A 19,598-nucleotide genomic window follows, 5' to 3' on the forward strand; every position below is an offset into this window, starting at 1 on the left:
TGTGTGAGTGAGTGAGTGCGCTTACTTGAGTGAGTGAGTGTTACATGCTTGTGTGCGAGTGAGTGAGTGAGTGTACATGCTTGTGTACAAGAGTGAGTGAGTGAGCATATGTGCTTAATTGCGTGAGTGAGCGAGTGAGCATATGTGCTTAAATGCGTGAGTGAGTGAGTGAATGTGCTTACTTGTGTGAGTGAGTGTACATGCTTGTGTGCGAGTGAGTGAGTGAGTGACTGTGAGTGAGTGAGCGAGTGAGTGAGTGTACATGCTTGTGTGCAAGAGTGAGTGAGTGAGTGTACGTGCTTACTTGCGTGAGTGAGTGAGCATATGTGCTTAATTGCGTGAGTGAGTGAGTGAGTGAATGTGCTTACTTGTGTGAGTGAGTGTACATGCTTGTGTGCAAGAGAGAGAGTGAGTGAGTGTACATGCTTGTGTGCAAGAGTGAGTGAGTGACTGTGAGTGAGTGAGCGAGCGAGTGAGTGTACATGCTTGTGTGCAAGAGTGAGTGAGTGAGTGAGTGTACGTCCTTACTTGCGTGAGTGAGTGAGTGAGTGAGTGAGTGAATGTGCTTACTTGTGTGAGTGAGTGTACATGCTTGTGTGCAAGAGTGAGTGAGTGAGTGACTTTGAGTGAGTGAGCGAGCGAGTGAGTGTACATGCTTGTGTGCAAGAGTGAGTGAGTGAGTGAATGTGCTTACTTGCGTGAGTGAGTGTACATGCTTGTGTGCAAGAGTGAGTGAGTGTACGTGCTTACTTGTCTATGTGACTGAGTGAGCGAGTGAGTGAGTGAGTGTACATGCGTATGTGACTGAGTGAGTGAGTGAGTGTACATGCTTGTGTGCGAGTGAGTGAGTGAGTGAGTGTACATGCTTGTGTACAAGAGTGAGTGAGTGAGCAAGCATATGTACTTAATTGCGTGAGCGAGTGAGCATATGTGCTTACTTGCGTGAGTGAGTGAGTGAATGTGCTTACTTGTGTGAGTGAGTGTACATGCTTGTGTGCAAGAGTGAGTGAGTGAGTGAGTGAGTGACTGTGAGTGAGCGAGTGAGTGAGTGTATATGCTTGTGTGCAAGAGTGAGTGAGTGAGTGAATGTGCTTACTTGTGTGAGTGAGTGTAAATGCTTGTGAGCGAGAGAGAGTGAGTGAGTGAGTAAGTGAATGTACATGCTTACTTGCGTGAGTGTACATGCTTGTGTGCAAGAGTGAGTGAGTGTACGTGCTTACTTGTCTACGTGACTGAGTGAGCGAGTGAGTGAGCGAGGGAGGGAGAGCAAGGGAGAGAGACAGAGAATGTGAGAGTGAATGTGTGTTGGGGGAGATAAAGAGAGAGAGCGAAAGAGCGAGACTGCTGAGCGAGTTTATGAGCGTGTGCTCTTTGTCTGTTCTGTGTCAGGTTGACTTTACCACTGTGATCTGGCTCATTTCTTCCTCTCCAGAAGTCTGAAATGTTTCTCTATCAGTGAACAATCCCCCCTAAAATCAATGGAGGTCATTGCAGAAAGACACAGATTCTGATTAATGAATGTCAAAACTTTCACAGGCAGAGCCACAAGCAAGCGTTATTTTTTGCACTTGGCGCTGATGACCTTTGGCTCGGTCCAACAAGGCCGGGTCCATGTCAGGGTCCAAAGAGATGCTCCAACCACCGCTGTCTGTGTGGCCCTCTTTGTTGTCACGTCAGGCCGCTGCTCCCTTTCCAGTTCAAACCGCAGTGTGTCATAGCCGCCGCAGAAATAGATCTCTGTTTACATCACCTTCGAGTCAACCCCGGGCTTGTTTTCAAAGATGTCCTGTGGCAAATTTTGCGGAAAAATGTTTCTTTTCCTTTGGCTTGGGAAAAGAAATCTCCAGGTGTGAGTAAAATCCAATTGACAAGGGCGTGACATCACTGTTAAATCTGGATTACAGTTGAAATAGTTCAAAGAATATTTACGGACTTTATGCCATGACCAGTGTTTAATCAAACAGGCCGCGGTGATGTTGCTGTCCTCCAAGTGGGATGATGTGGATTAGAGGTTACTACTCGGTTCATTACATAGTGTGGGGCGCCCCCCTCAGGATTCAACTTGACTTGCAGCATAAAAAAAAAATAATAATACTGAAAAACAAATCACGCGGTACAGAGTGCTTGATGCTGCTATCCAATACATTAATTTAAAAAAGTCTTCATAAAGAGTTGTATTACTACCAATATGATGCTTGTTATTGTGGTTGTAATTCACAGTGATGTACATCATACGCAAACTAAATATAAATAAGGTGACCCAAATATTAGACACACCTCTCAACTCTCAATAATAATCATTAATTCAGTCGTTCATTTTCAATTATTTTCTGGCAATTTGATTCGACTTTGATATCACTTTTTTTTTCTCTTAAAAAAAAATCCTTTTAACTCTTCGATGCAAATGCAACGGAATGAAATAAGGATTGTTGTGTGATTTGTCATTTCCAACCATTCAGTTCTATTAATAATATGACTGGCATCCAGCAGAATCTCCAAAAGACAAGAAGACAAATGAAAAGTTTTTTTCCCAACTGTTTAATATTCTATTCTCAAAGCAAGGAATCTATTTTCAACACATTAGATTGATTTCCATATCACAACCTGAATAAAAAGAAGAAGTATGAAAACAATAATGACTAACAAGGGGAGAATAATAAGAAGTCTGGCGGGTCTCCTTTCAGCACCCCGAGTTGCTTAGATTTAAAAAAAAAAAAAAACATAAGGGAAGGGGCGAGAGAAAAAAACAAACAAAGCTCAAGCTCTGCCCTTCTAAAAGGTGGCACAATATGAGCCTGGAAAAAAACAAAACGCTTAAGACTTCCACATAGTAGTCAATAATTTGTATAAATAGCACAGACACATGTGGACATACCAATAGCACCTACTTGTGAAAAAACATGGACTTTAACAACAGGAGGTTCTACCAAATTAAACAAATGCTCAAATTTTGGACAAGTGCACAATTTCATGTTCCAAAAATTGTTACAAACAAGCTAAAAAGATATTAAAACCCAAACAGGTCGGAATGCTAACATCAACGCTAACAATAACAACAATGATTTTAAATACCTCATCTATATACTGTCTTAATATTTGAATATTTAGGGATGTACACAAAAAATATATAAAATGATAGTCAATGAAGTGCTAGCTTTAGCTTTAGCTTCCCTTCATTGCTTCAACCTTAAGGCCTCCAATTGGCACGGTTTAATGTGGACGTGTAAACAGCAAAAATGTCCAAGTGGCCTCTAACATGTTGATGGGTGGCTGATAAGACAACTGGGGGTCAAATCGGAGTGGTCATCTCCTCTCCACTCGCTATGCGCCCCCATAAATCACATGATAGTGTCTGGCTGCTGTCAGGCCTGCCTGATGCCCGCTAGGGTTAAACCAACAGAGGCCTATAAAGCAATGGGGGGGGGGCAGACAGTCTCCATGGAGCTTTGTCTTCTTCAAATTGACCGTCAGACAACTGCGATAGCGCGAGGAAGACTCTCACATCATACACGTCTTATTCTGGATGCTCTCCTATTTTAGTTAGCATTTGTTCTTTCCACCATTTTGACTCCCCTGCTCTGTCTTTCCTCACCTTTTAGCGCTTGATTTTAAGAGCGCAGCCGAGCGGGCTAAAGTTAGAACCTCTCCAACGCTTCATCTGTCATTTGCTGACGTTATTGTAATCAGGACCGAAAAGATCCTGTCCATACAGACCGGACTCGACAAGACGGGCGCGAGTCGTCCCGAGCTGCTTGGACAGCGGCCAGACGCAGGAGACGTCGGCGTAAACACAGCACGAGCCGCACACTCGGGCTAATGCGAGCGCACGGACGACGCATTTATACAACGCTGGCTGCTGAGTGCTGTTGGCTAACATGATTAACACGCTATGACCTCATTCGGGCCACCTAAGAAATGTGTTAAGTGGACTTTCGTTGCCAAGTTTCTTGAGATTTTAGATTGTATTTTTGTGGCCAAAGCTGCAGAGGTTACCTGCCTCAGATTAAATATTTACATCGGAATCTGTTAAATGTGTGAGTATAAAATGTGACTGCTGACTTTAGGTTAAATGTTTAGAAATAGGTCCATTGAAGAAAGGTCAACCTAAAAGGTGCATTGTGCATTTAGAGATTGCAAAGGAATTTCTTTACGTGTTTCTTCACTTTTTTGCAAATACTGTTTTGCATTTTAGAACGCCAACACAGTAAATTACAACGACTTTTTTTAGCACCCTAAAATATAATAATTTTCCTGAAAAAAATTGAATAAAAAAAAAATGATGATATAACTTCACCAACATGTAAGAAATAAATAAAAATCTGACAGATAATGTAATAACTTATGACATTATTGGGAATTTATTTCATTTTCAGGTGTGTTTGTGTTTGTTTTTCAAAACGGACAACGTAAAACTAGACGGATAATGTTCATTTTCTACATTTTGTGTTTTGAGAATCTAATTGACTCATTTACAGCAAAAATTGTTAGATGAATATGTTAGATGTTTCAGAGTTAAATGGAGGTCAGTGTTGGAGTTATTTCACAGAGTTGATTTATTCAGTGTTAAACCAACTCTGCAGAGAGTTAATCAAGGTAGGCTCCGCCCACTTGGTCACAGCTGCTCTACCACAAAAGACTTCTGGGAGTTCTAAGTGCTACAGGTTAATGTACCTGTTCTTTTTTAATCAATAATGTTTTGTTCATTTTTTATTGTTAAACAATCAAAGACATGTTAAGTTCACTGGTAGAGTTTTAGTGTTGTTATAGGAACGGTGTGGCATGACTGAAAGTAGTGTGACAAATGTGTTCCTGCCTCACATACAACAACAAGGAGAGGATTCCCTCAATGTTCATGTGCCTGTCATGTGATGGCTTCACACTTATGGTACACGTCACATTAACTTTACATTAAGGTTTTACATTTTCAGTAAAATTGTTATTACAGTATCAATCAGGCTTTTTTTTAATTTACATTATTTGTAGGGGTAAGTGCAAATGAAATGACATTTTCAGGCATTGTTAAGTTTTCAGGAAATTATTACATTATGGGTGCTGCATGCTTAAAATACAAGACTTAAGCTCATTTAAAAATAAAAAATAAATACCACGCTACCAAATAGTTAAAGGGACTGCAACATGGTATTTTAAGCCCTTCCACAATTAACTATAGGCATATAATAATGAAATCTTACCGTTGACACAATCGCGATGTAATTTCTTATGAAATATGACTTATTTCGGTGGCTATTTTTCTTACCTGGAAGTCAAACGCTCAGTTCAGTAAAACCCCGCCTCTCCCCCTGTGGCTGCCGCGCCCTTCTCATGACGTCGTGAGCCGGCTGCTTCGCGCAACGCCCACGTAACATACAGATAGGTTTTAGGCCGATTTTTAAAATGGACTCTAAATTTCACGGGCTGCTAGATCTCTGCGTTTTGGTCACGCAAGCCATCAATTCTTGAATAAACAGTTGAAACAAAACGGGTCCTTGCCGCAAGATATCGTGGAAGAGGAGGGAAGCAGAGTAGGTGTGTGCCAAGAAATGGATTCTCATAAGAATCACGATTCTCATTTAGTACGATTCAGAATCGATTTAAAATGTCCCAAAATCGATTTCATTTAAATTATTTTATACTGTCTTGCCTTTGTCTGTGTATTTTATTTGGAGCGCTGTTCATGTTGTACCCGGTTTGGCCACTGAGGGGCAGTGTGGTTCCACGCGGTCTAATACACTGTTAGGTTGTAGCTACATTAGAGAGTAGAACGAAAAAGTCACGATCAAGTTATTTCAATAAAAGTTTATTTTTTTAGCGTGGAGACGTTTTTTTTTTGTGTGTGATAAAAGTGCAGCGAGTAGCGTGCTAATTAGCATTAGCGAGTCAGACTGGAGTAGATCATTACAATTCCTTGCACATCTGTAGATTGAAGCAAAAATCATTGTCAATCAATTATTATTGAAAATCGATTCTGAATCGAATGGCAGACCCAAAAATTGGAATCTAATTGAATCATGAGACATTCAAAGATTCCCACCCCTAGAACAGAGGGGTTAGAGGAAAGAAGGAGGAGGAAGAAAAAAAAAGCACCACCGAGGGTCGCAAACCCGCGCCCTAGTAATTATAGGGCAAGCGCACTATCCCACTGCACCATCCATTCAATTAAGATCAAATGTGCAAATGTTTTACTTGTAGTTTACATCAGTGTCAGCCAATGGATTTGAAGACAGCCAATTGTCATTTCATTGCACTTTGGCATTGCAAATGTGAAGAATAATTGATTGCTTCAAATTCATTTGGACAGAATGTTTATTGATAAAGGCTATTTTTGTCGTTATCCCATGTAGGGAGGTCTCAGAGAAAGTCGGCGTGCGTTTAGTCCACAGAGGCGCTGCGGGGGTGGGGCCGCACGCAATGACGTCAAACCGTGCCAACAGCTCGTTTTCTCAGGTAGGGAGGGGCTGGTGCTTGGAGAGCAGAATAACCTAAAATTTCTCATGCAGGGGTGAATGGAGGAAAACACAACTTTGGTCATGTTTTTGGTGAGTTATTAGCATTTTAACATGGCTAAAAGCTCCAAAAAGTTGATTTATATATATATATATATATATATATATATTTTTTTTTTTTTTTTCAAAACACTAAAAGCTTCCCGCGCTAGGATTTAAAAAACATACAGTACATGTTAGGATGCAGTGAAGAGTCTCACTCAGTCATCCCTAGGTGTGACTTTAAGAGTGAATCTTCAGCGCCTCTTACCCAAAGTCACCTGGGATAGACACCAGCTTGCCCGTGACCCTCGCACGCTCTAAAAAGTTCATTCAGGATGCTCGTTCGTGCGCTTGGCTATCAAAGGCGGGCATCAGCTGGCTCGCAGCACATCATCGCAAACTGCTCTTTTATTACAGGAAATGCCATAAGCAACAAAAAGCACCCATCTTCCCCCTCCCCCACCCGGTGACGCATTCCGGACATGTAAGCACGTCGACACAGCGGAGGTGGACGGTCGCAGTCCCCGTGAGAACCGGTTGTGTTTTGGACCTTCTGCGTGAGGATGTTCTTGCAACTCGAGACTATCTTTGCTTCGTCTGACATCTTTAAAGGGCTCATCAGGCGTCACATTACATTGAATTTAAGAGAGCAAGAGCCGTTACGGTCGCTTTTATCCTGAAGTAAAGAAGTTGCGGGCGAGGTTATAATCAAGAGGGGGGTAACCTTTGCCCTGAGATTTTGTGTGTATGTGCGTGTGGTCCTGCCGGAGTGATAGATTTGTGGAAGGAGGAGCCGCGTGAGGCGAGGCCAGTAAACAGTGCAACATGCATGTAGGAGGTCTGGGGGGGCAGACCAAAGCCAGAGCTGTCAGGATTCCAGACAGAGATCTAGACAGATCCCGTCCCCGTCCCTCCACAAACAAGCACGCGCCATCGTAAACCTTCCCATCTAGCAGACGTGTCAAGTGGCCGTCACAAGTGCAATTATTTTATATACTGTATGAATTTGTAAAGTATGAGAAAAATATGATTCATTGATCATCTGTGCCCTCAACTTTAGCTCGTCGATAAGATACAGAAGCCCACATTTTTCATTTCATTTCATTTCTGTTTGATAGCTCTCTGTGTTAAAATGTAAATAAATAGATTTTTATTTTATTTTATAAATTTGTGACTTATTGAGAATAACATACCGATCGAACCCGACCGTTTGGAAATGTAAGATCAAACAGTTGCGGCTGGCACGCTGTGAAACGGTGACAATTGTTAGCGGTGATTGTTAAACGCAAAATAAGCTAATAGATAGACTGGTCGGTGCTGGATTTCACTTTCCTTTCTTTTCTTTGATCCTTCCTCGGGTCTCCTGACAACCTCACGACTCTAGCTGGATTCTGAAGTATTCGGTTTAGGTGAACGGTATGGGATTTTTAATAGGTTTTAGGTGAATTCATGAGTACACACAAGCACACGCACATGCACATACAAAATAAAAATAAAAAAGAAAGAGAGAGAGCAATGATGATGATACATCGAATCGGTAAAATTACTGAATGAACGATACTGAGCTCTCTCTCAGGAAATAAAATTTAAAAAGATGAAGCTAATTAGGGTTTCAAAGCAGAGCTAGGTTTTCAAGTAGAGTTAAGGTTTCAAATTGGTCAATGTAGGTTTTGGGTTTCTATTCAGGATTTCAAAGTAATGTTTGGATTTCAAATTATGGTTAGCATTTCAAAATAGGGATTCAAAGTAAGGTTAGTTTTTCAAATGAGGGTTTGAATATAGGGTCAGGGTTGCAATAGTAAGGTTTGATAGTTGCAGTAGGGCTTGAATTTAAGGTTTGAAAGTAGAGTTGGGGTTTGGAAGTAGGTATGGGGTTTCAAATTAGGGTTTCAATAGTGTTAGGTTTTCAAGTGAGGGTTTCAGAATAATTTTAGCGTTTCAAAGTAAGGTTGCAGCATAAGGTCAGCATTTCGATAGTAGGGTTCCACAGTAGAGATATGGTTTCAAATGAAGGTTTAAAAGTAGAGTTGGGATTTTGAAGTAGGTTTCAAATGATGGTTTCAGAGTAATGTTAGGGTTTCAATATAGGCTCAGGGTTTCAATAGTAGGGTTTCATAGTAGTGATAGGGTTTGGAAGTAAGGTTTAAAAATGAGATTTAGAGTTTCAAATGAGGTCAGAAATGTATTAATTCGGTATGGGATTTTTTAATAGGTTTTAGGTGAACTAATGAATACACACTCACATGCACGCACACACGTGCACATACAAAATTAAAAATTAAAAATTAAAAATTAAAAATTAAAAATTAAAAATTAAAAATTAAAAATTAAAAATTTAAAATTTAAAATTTAATAAAATTTTAAAAAAGAGATGATGACATGTCAAATCGGTAAAATTACCGAATGAACAATACTGAGCTCTCCAGAAAAAACAAAAACAAAAAAAATGTATTAATTCAACAAAATACTTGTTAATGTGGTTGTCGTAGGCATGGAGTATTTGGATATTACAATATAGCCAACTGTGAGTGTCAGTGTGTGTGTACAGTAAAGTAGCGATCTATATGCGTGTGCGTGTCAAAGTGGAAGTCACCCCTATAGTGACCCTCTTCAGGCCCAGGGGTTACACATTGTTCAGGAGGATGCAGACAAGCCGCTTGATGGATGACCATTCCGAGTGTTTCCCTGGCTTCGGCGAGACTCCGGAAATCGTAATTCAGCCCCCGGAGAGGCTGAAGGTGGCCCGAGTTCTTTGCTCTGCACCTCACGCATTTTCTCCACCGTTTTCAGAAGCTGTGAGCTCAGCAGCATTATAAAGATCTTGAGGTGCAGCTGCATCCCTCTGCAAACTCCCAACTGGACCGGGTGGAGACGCGCCGTCACATTGAATGGATTTATGTGAATGTACAGAATTACTAATGTTAGTGCTGTATTACATTTTGATAATTTTTGTCTTCACATTTATTGAGTTACAAAATCTGGAACAAAACTGAAACATTTTCTTCTAACTAGTTTAGATGACTAAGTAACTATGGTGAAGTGAGTTGAGAAGTTTCATTTAGACATATGTAGTGTTCTGATGCCATCTTGTGGCATCTATAGGCAATTACAAACCTTTCGAGGGGGTTTCAATTAATTGCAAATTTTAGGTTGTGTATTTATTCATTTAAAAGCCAGTAGCCGATTAATATGAGAACACTGTATATAACACACAAGCACAATAAATGCCTTTTTAGCACATTTACAGTGAATATAAAAAAGTCTACACACCCCTGCTCAAATGCTTCAATTTTGTGATGTAAAAATTTTGACCAAAATAAATCATTTCAAGATTTTTTTCCCCACCTGTAATATGTACAACTCAATTAAAAAAAAAAGTGATGAGAAGTTAAAGCAAATGACTAAAATATGTGCGCCCTGTGCATGTTTTCACACATTGAATGCAGGGTTCCAATTAGCACAAAACCTTGAGGGTTTTTCTGAAAAGAAAAAAAGTCAGGAAAAGCCTACTAGAACATCTGAATGTGTTTAGAGTCAGTCATAGACACTTTAATAAATTGTGGCAAATGTGTTCTGACTCCCATTTAACATATGATTGGTTAATTCTAAAATTAGCCATATCTCCGTTATGAGGGTGTGCATACTTGTGCAAACACATCGTTTCATTTAATTATTTTTACATCCCCACTCAAAGAAAAAATAATTGAGTTGTACAGGTTATGTCACTTTAATGATGGGGAACGTTTTGAAATGGTCTCATACTACTTGACCAGGGGTGTGTAGACTTTTCAAATCCACTATTCATACCCATTCACACATGCAATAAAGTGAGTGTTTGTCATCAGAGGATGTGATGAGCAGCTGACACACTCGTTCAAGTGACCCGCTGATGACTGCATGATGAGAATATGAGAAAGTTTGAGATGATTCTGTGAACTTTCGGAGGGGCGACTTCCTCCAGGAAGGGTCGTGAACCTTTTGTTCTGGGCGCATGCTGTATATTTGCAGTCTTTTGCAATATCAAAAAGTATCTGAAAATAACTTTGCACATGAGATTTGTCAGGAGAAAAAAAAAAAGCTCCACTCTCAGGGAAACAAAGCAGAGGGGGGCACTCTCACATCCGCAAACTTTAGGGAACTTTCTCAATTCTGTGCACAAAATAACACAAAACGTATTTTCTCACAGATTTTTGTTGTAGTCAAGTATAATGTAAAGCAAGTTGGAGGGAAAAAAATCAGTATTCTAAATGTACTTGTACACCTTAATAACGCCCACTGAGACTCTTACATGTGCTTTGACAGCAACAATCTCTTTGCTAATTTATTTTTTCCTGTTTGCTTCTCCTTTGTGCGCAGCTGTAATTGTTGAAACAACAACCGAGACGCTTGACTGAAGAGTACAGTTGTCAATTTACTACGACGCATGAACGTTTCCAGTCAAAAAAAAACATCACCTGAGAGCACTACAAACATGTTTGTTCAAATAAAAATACTCATCACTATAAATCCTTCTCAAATTCTCTATGTATATTTTTCATTCTCTTCCACTTAAGTGTGTAACATTTTGCAACCCAAGAGAATAGATCTGTAGCGATTAAGACTAGTTTTTACGCCCTCTCTGGGCTCTAAATGTACCAGAAATAGCAAATAAACAATTTAGCCACTAAGCACATAATTAGATGAAATCTGCTTTGCAATTTGAGGGAATGGAATTCTCTGTAGCGTGCATCAAGATGCTACTCTGTTTGTTTTGCACAGATTGAGCAAGCCTAATACATGCACGCTCATAACCTGTGTTTAGGACAACAATTCTTGATATGCTGGAAAACAGTGACATAATAATAATAATAATAATTTCTCACACCAAATATTTTAGTGATGGGTATATGTACATAATTGATTTAATGCAACCGAACTTTATTGAAACTCATTTTTTAAAGCTGCACTTTGTAACAATTTACCCCCAAAATATCTTTACAGTATCCTTTTTATTTGACCATTTATGAGTGAAACATTTTTCAATTAGTAGATTAACACCTGTTCATAATAGGAGCTCCTGCAAGTTTTCAGACTGGATTAGGGTTCGAATTTCCCGCCCTCTGTGCCATTGTGATGTCATGTGCGCATTTTGTCGTGAAGAAGGGAAAATGCGCTTTCATTGTTCGGCATCATGTAGTAGTAGTGATTTGAAATTCATTTTTCCGCGTTCAGTAGCTTTAAGGTAAAGCAAACCTTTAATTTCAAGTGATCCTAAATTCAAATGGTTAAATTGGCTTTATTATTTAATTTTCTAACCTGAAAGTTTTTACTTCAGGTAAATCATTTCTGGATGTTGGAACAAACATTTTTTAAGTTGTCTTAAATAAAGATTTCAAGTTGTCATAATTCAATGAATTTTCTATAGTGCTTATTGTCATAAATTACCACATTCACACTTAAGGACAATTAATTAACTATAATTGTTCGAATACAGGAGGAAACCGGTGTACCAGGAGAAAATCCACACACGCACGTATTGTAGAACATACAAACTCCACATACGAATGCCAGAACTTGTGTTGAACCCACAACCTGTAAACTGTGTGTTATTACTAATCAGTTATCCAGCATGCCAGCAATTTAATGCATATAAATTTGAAATAAATTAAAACTCTTTGAATATGCCAAACGCATTTATTGTTAAATGAAAAATTTCAGCCAAATGGCTAACATAGTACTTAAAAATATATATATAAAATTATAAATCCATTGTCCCCGCGACCCTAGTGAGGAAAAGCGGCCAAGAAAATGGATGGATGGATGGATCCATTGTCAACCATAACACTGCTGCTCTTTGTATACATCAAATCATGTATGTTGACATGTGTAAACACTGTTTAATACACACAGTATTATTGTATGTCTTTAAAAAATTTTAATGTTACAAAACAAACAAACAAACTAAATGATGGGTAGCCTAATATGTGTGCCTTGCAAATATACACCCCGCGACCCTTGTGAGGACAAGCAGTTAAGAAAATGGATGGATGCAAATATACATGACTGCTGAACACCAATGAATATTCCACACTGTGCCACTAGATGGCAGCAGAAATTTGAGTAGGTCCATATCAGCGGTCCCTTTCGGGGGGGAAAAAGCCTATTGTATTGTCTTTTAGAATATTGTGACTATGTGTATATAAGTTAACTAAATTACAGTAAGTACAACAATAAGCCCTCTTTATCCTTCAATCTCTTAGTTTGGCTTCTTGAGATGTAGCCTACTCATTTTTAAGTAGGTTTTTCCCCTGTGGTATATTTAACTGCGCAAAAATATCACGGTTAACTAGCTAGAGACGATCCGCGTCAGTGATCCATGCATGCAGCATGCAAAACATGAAGAAAAAAAAACGAATGATGAAAATAAACTGGTGCCAATATTCGGTACATCTGCACACTCTCATGTGACCCAGTACAAAAGCTGCAAATTATTCTTCAATCTTCCCTCTCTGTGGTTAGAGAGGCAAAACAGTAGAAGCAACCGCAAATCTGGACAGTTATTTTCAAAATAACTGACGTGAACCACACAGATTTACACAGTAAATTGTACAAATGCAGCTTTAAATAGTACAATTCCACCTAAGTATTGTGATGGTCAAATTTGGATGCTGGTATTTTAAAGGGGGAAGTACATACTATCGCAGCCACTTTCTGGCCCGGGTCTGCGGTGGCTCCTTCACCTTCAGATGTGCTGGAACATTTTAGAGCAACTTTAAATAATCTCCATCCCAGCAGCACCTGGCATGCGGGCCAGCCAGCGTGCAACTCAGAAAGAGGTTGTGTAATCGCCGTGACTAACACTGTCGGTCAAACGTTGTAGTTAGACCAGCAGGATTCTTCAAACCACAAACATCCTGTTTCTCAATCAACAGATTTACATGGATTCAATCACATACACAAACAATAATACAGCACTCATATGTTGCTATATTAACATATGCAGCTCATTATTATTATGATGATGCTCAACTCCAGATATGAATAATATGATTGTGTAATGTCAATTAGAAATAGTTAAGTCAGTCTGAAATGTCAACAAATTGAACTAGAACACTTATAGACGCTACAAGTTGTTTGTTGCCACTCCCAGTTGAGGTTTATTGTAGAACTAAGCCTAAAACAAAGAGAATTACACCCTGTGTATTTAAAACAACCACGTAGCTTAGCCTTTCAGTCTGCTAGCTTAATGCTAATGCTAACTAGCATCGATGTTGTGGTGCTTTAATGCTTTGATCCAGTGAGTCTTAAGCAGTGTGCCGTCGGAAATGATCAAATTTCACTTAATTGGCCCCCAATTTTTTTTTATTGATAACAAATAATGTACTTTGTAAATCTATCTTTGCCAAAAACTTATACAGATAGACAGAACAAATACATGACGTTCTAAAAAAGGGTATAATTGACATGTGTATTAACTTTTTTAGATTTTTTCTTACTTTAAATATGTGCTTTGACTCAGTAGTGGGGATCACTGCTTTAATCATTTTTTTTTTGTATGTGGACTCATTGTAGCAGTCCTCACAGTCATATTTTCTTTAGCTCTCCATAGAAGCACAAATATTAGTGCCGTACTGATGGTTTGAGCAAGAAGTTGAGACATCTCAATGAACAGTAAACCCATCTGTCTGTCTTTTACTGTTATGGGTTACACGGGCATTGGGCCCACCAGAAAGAGCTGCACAATTTTACATTTTAAATTGGGTGACATGTTAGCAGCTAACATAGGCTAACAGTTAGCTTATAAATCAATGACAATTGTAAAAGAAAAAGTAACCAGGTGAGCTGTAATTGGTCGTTGCCTGAGTCCTGCGCAACTGTGATGTCTTTTTTAGTCCGCAAAAAGTGACAAAATGGCCACCCCTGGAGATGGACAAAAATGGATGAATTTTGCTTCTTAATTCATATTCCACAAATGCAATATTAACCAGAATACCATATTTGGTCTAGTGGGGCTGCATAGGACATTAAAGAAATCTTTGAGTTGACTTGCCCGTTAAAAACAACTATTATTTGATGATACCGTATACTATATTATATAATATTGAACACATCAGGAATGTTGGTGTTTTAAGTGATGTGAGATCACCTTACTGGATGCCCACATCCGACTAGTTTGCATGCACACATGCACACGCATGCGCAAAGCGGGACCACCGAGCCGTGATGCATGTCAATAATGTGCTTGGGCTCCCCCCCCCCCCCAAACCGCCCCCCCGGGACTCTCACCCCACCCGGGTGTTCCCCTACAATGTCCTTCCTTTCTAACCACTCAGTTTTGTTTCACTCGAATACGAAACCAGTCTTGAGTTTTAAACAACTCAGCAGTAATTCAGTGGAAACCTTTGTGAAAATGGGTTAAAGGGCCCAACTTGTACCTTTTCACTTAGGGGTGTACTCACTTTTGTTGTATTATGTTTGGGAAAGTACACACTTACATGTACAGTATATAATTTAGTAGTACTATAGTGATGTTCATGTAAAGTAATAGTTATATAGGGTTAGCTATATGGAAGGGATTTTTTTAGTAGCAGGGGAAGTTTCCTTTTCAAATATGTATAACATTATTTTAGATTTTGTTTTTCTTATGTCATTCTCACATATGTTTTAAATGAATTGTTTATCCATTTATTTTATAAATAAATGTTATGATAGTAAGTGAACAAATGTCAGGAGTCGTCGTCCATAGCATGTCTGCACGTCTGTTCCTCTTTTTGGAGGAGAAGTTGTAAGCCGGATCATCTTCCTGGGTTCCTTCCTGTCTTTCCTGTCCACATCAGATCAGGCGGTCAAGGATCTTGTCAGAGTGCAGCAACCTGGCCAATAACTGACGCAACGTCCTATCTGTCCTCTCACCCATTGACGGGCCTACAGTGGGCCCATCCTCCGCATTTTACAGTTGCAGCGGATCCTGCCGGCATGTGCTGACCTGGACTATTGCTAGAAATACAGTCTGGAGAGAGCCAATAAAGATTATATTTGTATGATGCATTGCAATTGTATTGTATGTTCTGAATAGCAATACAATTGTAAGACATTAAAGATGAGATTGATTGTAATGTTGGTTGTAAAATAAAAAAATGAAAAATATATTTTAATGTGTACACTATAAACTCTTAAATGACTGTATACAAATAACAATTTGTAATTTATCATTATTCCTACCGCTGTGTACATTGTTTATACTGTAGATATCTAGATATTTTATTATATGCTATTTTATCATTCTATTTTATTTTTTTAACCTGTGTTTTTACTCATTTCTTATTGCACCGACAAGGGGAAATCGTCCACAATTTTGTTGTACCTGTGCATAATGACAATAAAGGCATCCTAGCATTTCCTATCCCATCCTAACAAAGGTAAAGAAGATAGAATAAGGATTATTAATATAATTTCTATTTTACCATGGGATTGCTAAATATTGATGATTTGTGTGTTTGCATGAGCACCATCAAATGTTTCTATGTAATATTATTGTTATTGTTATTGTTATTGTTATTGTTATTATTATTATTATTATTATTATTATTATTATTATTATTATTATTATTATTATTGTTATTATTATTATTATTATTATTATTATTATTATTTTATGTAATTTTTATTTATTATTATTATTATTTACTATTTATTATTTAACATATTTTGCATATCGTACAAGTTTCGATCCAACTAAACCGTTCACCTGGGAGAAAGTCATTGTAACTTTGTAAGTATAGGTGTTAAGCGAGACCAAATTTAGGTTTCAACCGATACTGATAAGAGGATATGAGGCTTCATCATGCGTGTGCGTGAGGCCGTGGGCGGCTTTGTCCCCGTGTTCCAGTTTGTGGGATCTCGGTCCACCTGTGTCTCCTGTGTGCTCTCACAGTTCCTCTCTGGACGTCTATTCTCATCTCAGCCACACTGATTCTAAACCAGTTCTCTCCCCAGAGACCCGCCGGTTTCCGTGTCTTGTGATACGAGCCCGTCCTGCGGCAGAACTTGGATGTCAGGTTTATTGCCAACTTTCACACACAAAAAAGCATTCTAATGACTACAAATTAAACACACTGTAGGTTTATTGTTTTGTGAGTGATAGGGTTTAAGCAGGGTTGGGTTACCTGCTAAAAATTTTTGTTAGTAACGTAATCCAAGTACCATGTTATTAAAGTAATGTAACTGGATTACTTTTGGTTTACTCCAATATTGAGTATGCTCATGAAGACAAAATAAAAATAAATATCACCACAATATATATTCTATACATTATGCCCCTGATATTTGTGGATGATATGGACCCGGGCAGACTACAAATAGCAATAATCCTTGTGTAATTAAAAAGCATGTAGGCTATTGATTGATTGATTGATTGAAGGCTAAATGTTGTTTTCGAACTGTCACTGAAAGCAACCACACCTCACAGTTAGATAGATAGATAGATAGATAGATAGATAGATAGATAGATAGATAGATAGATAGATAGATAGATAGATAGATAGATAGATAGATAGATAAATAGATAGATAGATAGATAGATAGATAGATAGATAGATAGATAGATAGTCATCCAATGAGGAAGGCGATATGTGACATCAACTGCAAAAAGAACTTTTATCCCAGTCACAAGTTTAGCCGTGTATATGTTGTGCATGATGTTTAAATAGTGAATTGGTGGGAGGAAGATTTGTTTGGAAGGTGTAACTCACATTACGGTTTTAGGCTAGCGGGCTAGCTAGCAAGAAGCTACATCGCGTAGCATGCCGCTGGACTCTCAGCTCAAACTTTCGCTCCGAGTAAGTTCCAGTGAATACCGGTCGCCATTTCCTCCTCCCGTCCGTGAAGCTTTTTCAAACTGCCCGCGTATGGAGGACACGACTGGTCAGTTCGTTCGTTCCCACCTCCCAGACATGTAGCAACGGCCCCACTCGCGCGGGCGTGCACGCGCTCTCTCTCGCTCTGTCGCTTTGTCCCTCTCTCTTGTTTTTTCTTGTTTTCCTGTAACTGTAATGCAATACAGTAATGCAATACAGTTATATTTTTTTTGTAATCTGATTATGTAACGGCGGTACATGTATTCCCAGGTTAACCTTTAGGTGGTATTGTGACCCGTTTGGGCTTTTTGATGGTTCTGACCAAGCCATTTCAAAAATAAAATACTGCTCATGGGTAAAGACATACAGTAAATGTATGGACATGCCACGCTTGAAAATTAGAACTGAAAATGGCTTTTTCGGGTGAAATATCCTCAATTAGCAAAATCAATCAAGCTTCAATTCAACCTTTGCAAATGACCATGACCTACTTTGTAATCATTTCATAAAAACATAGCCTAGTACAATTTTCTAAACATTTTATAACCTATACCAGCTGACTTTGAGCGAGAGGGTGTCCAAAGTTGTCAGCCAACTTTTTCAGAAACTGTTGTATTTCCTTGAAGCGCTGCTTCCTTCAAGTGTGCAGCCTGCCCGGCCCGGTGACTTGCCGTGGAGCAGATGGTTCACGGATGGCAACATCACTTCTGTTTGTTGCACGTCTCTAATGGTTAATTGTGGGAAGCCTCAGACGCCACAAAGAGCTGTTGCAACACAACGACAACCACACTGCAGACACTGGACGAGAGCACAAAAGAGGCACCGTTAGCAGAAAGCTACCCGAGCACGTGGCTCCTTCTTTTCCGGTCATAATATGGAAAGAATTATGTTGTGAAGGAACACAATGCATTGTTGCATTTTGTTGCACATTGATACATTTGTAGCACTTGAGGACTGTGTATCTACTGTACATTCCGAAAATGATGTCTGTTAAGAAACACCTCTGTACTGCTCACCATGCATACCACCACCCACACCCTCTAGTAGTTTTATTAACCTTTTCGTTTTACAACCAACACTACTTTTCTTCAAGCTTCTTTTCAATTTCCCAGCCAAAACTACTGGAACACTGCAACAATTAAATTTCACCTCATTTATCCCAATATCTTCTTTTGTCTAGCACATGATCGCTTCATCGCGTGCTATAGCACAATTAATTTTTAAACGTATCATGCTGTAGTGCAGAGGTCGGCACTGATCATGTTAATGATTGCTGAACTTTTATAAATCTCTCCTGGTGTTTTACATTTTCATTTTCACTTTCATCACTTCACTATTCCTAGAAAATCACAAAGCCCCGTGATCTGGTGAGCTAGGCTAACAGGCTACTCATGGGCTCCTGCGGTGGTGACACCTTCAGTAGACTTTCTTGTCTATTTGCTTTTTATTATTATTATTATTATTATTATTATCATTGTGCTGTCTGCTTCCATGAAATGAGAATCTGTTCTCAATTCCCTTACCTGGCAAAACAAAAAGTTGAAATAATTCAAATAAATAAACCATAATTTCTATTGTTTGCATGAATATATCTTAATTACAGCATTGCAGATACCTTTATAAAAATGAGTACTGTATATGTGATTTGTACATTAGAATGTATACACAAAGATTGCACTTTACGTGTACGTTGCATGAATCCAGTCTCACATGTGCTATGTGGGCGCTGGGGTTTGTTTGCTTCCTGTGACAACATCTGAACGATGTTCCTGTTCTGTAGAATTGAACGAAAACTCCCCTGTCGCGACACACACACACACACGCAATTGTTTCTTACTCAGTGAAGAAATTGATGAATGTGAGGATGCTGTCTCGCTATGTGATCTGTATTTATTGATAAAATACATCTTTTGTAAAAAACAAAAAAACATTCAACATATTTTAAATATATATAAATGTCTGTCAGAAATGTTCACAAGAGAGGAGAGCGAACCATAAAGGTATCGACTACCATCGTGATTACCGATACCTTGAAGTAATGCCTGGTAGCCTCCCACTACTCACCAATTCCTATAGCTAATAATTGTTTAGTTTTTTTCAAATTTCAAGTGATCTTACAAAAATAATCAAATGAATGCAATCTTATCTCAGAGAGAAAGAGATTTCATATTTATTATTATATTTCAAAGTTACGCCGAGTCCCTATCTTTCCGTGCAAACGAGCAACATCCAAACTTATCCAGGCACTTAAACTTGTGGTTCAGGAACTGAGACTTGA

The 19,598-nt window shown here is 38.8% G+C and overlaps 1 long non-coding RNA gene across 1 annotated transcript in view; it reads left to right on the forward strand.

The window, feature by feature from the left end:
* LOC144050782 (uncharacterized) overlaps positions 1–15,479 on the forward strand; it is an 89,431-nt gene extending 73,952 nt beyond the window's left edge. The window contains exon 4 of the long non-coding RNA XR_013293929.1: positions 15,302–15,479. This is a non-coding gene — a long non-coding RNA (uncharacterized LOC144050782). The remainder of the gene's footprint in view (positions 1–15,301) is intronic.
* Positions 15,480–19,598: the final 4,119 nt, after the last annotated feature.

This window comes from Vanacampus margaritifer, chromosome 4 (assembly GCF_051991255.1).
Source record: "Vanacampus margaritifer isolate UIUO_Vmar chromosome 4, RoL_Vmar_1.0, whole genome shotgun sequence".
NCBI classification, from domain to species: Eukaryota; Metazoa; Chordata; class Actinopteri; order Syngnathiformes; family Syngnathidae; genus Vanacampus; species Vanacampus margaritifer.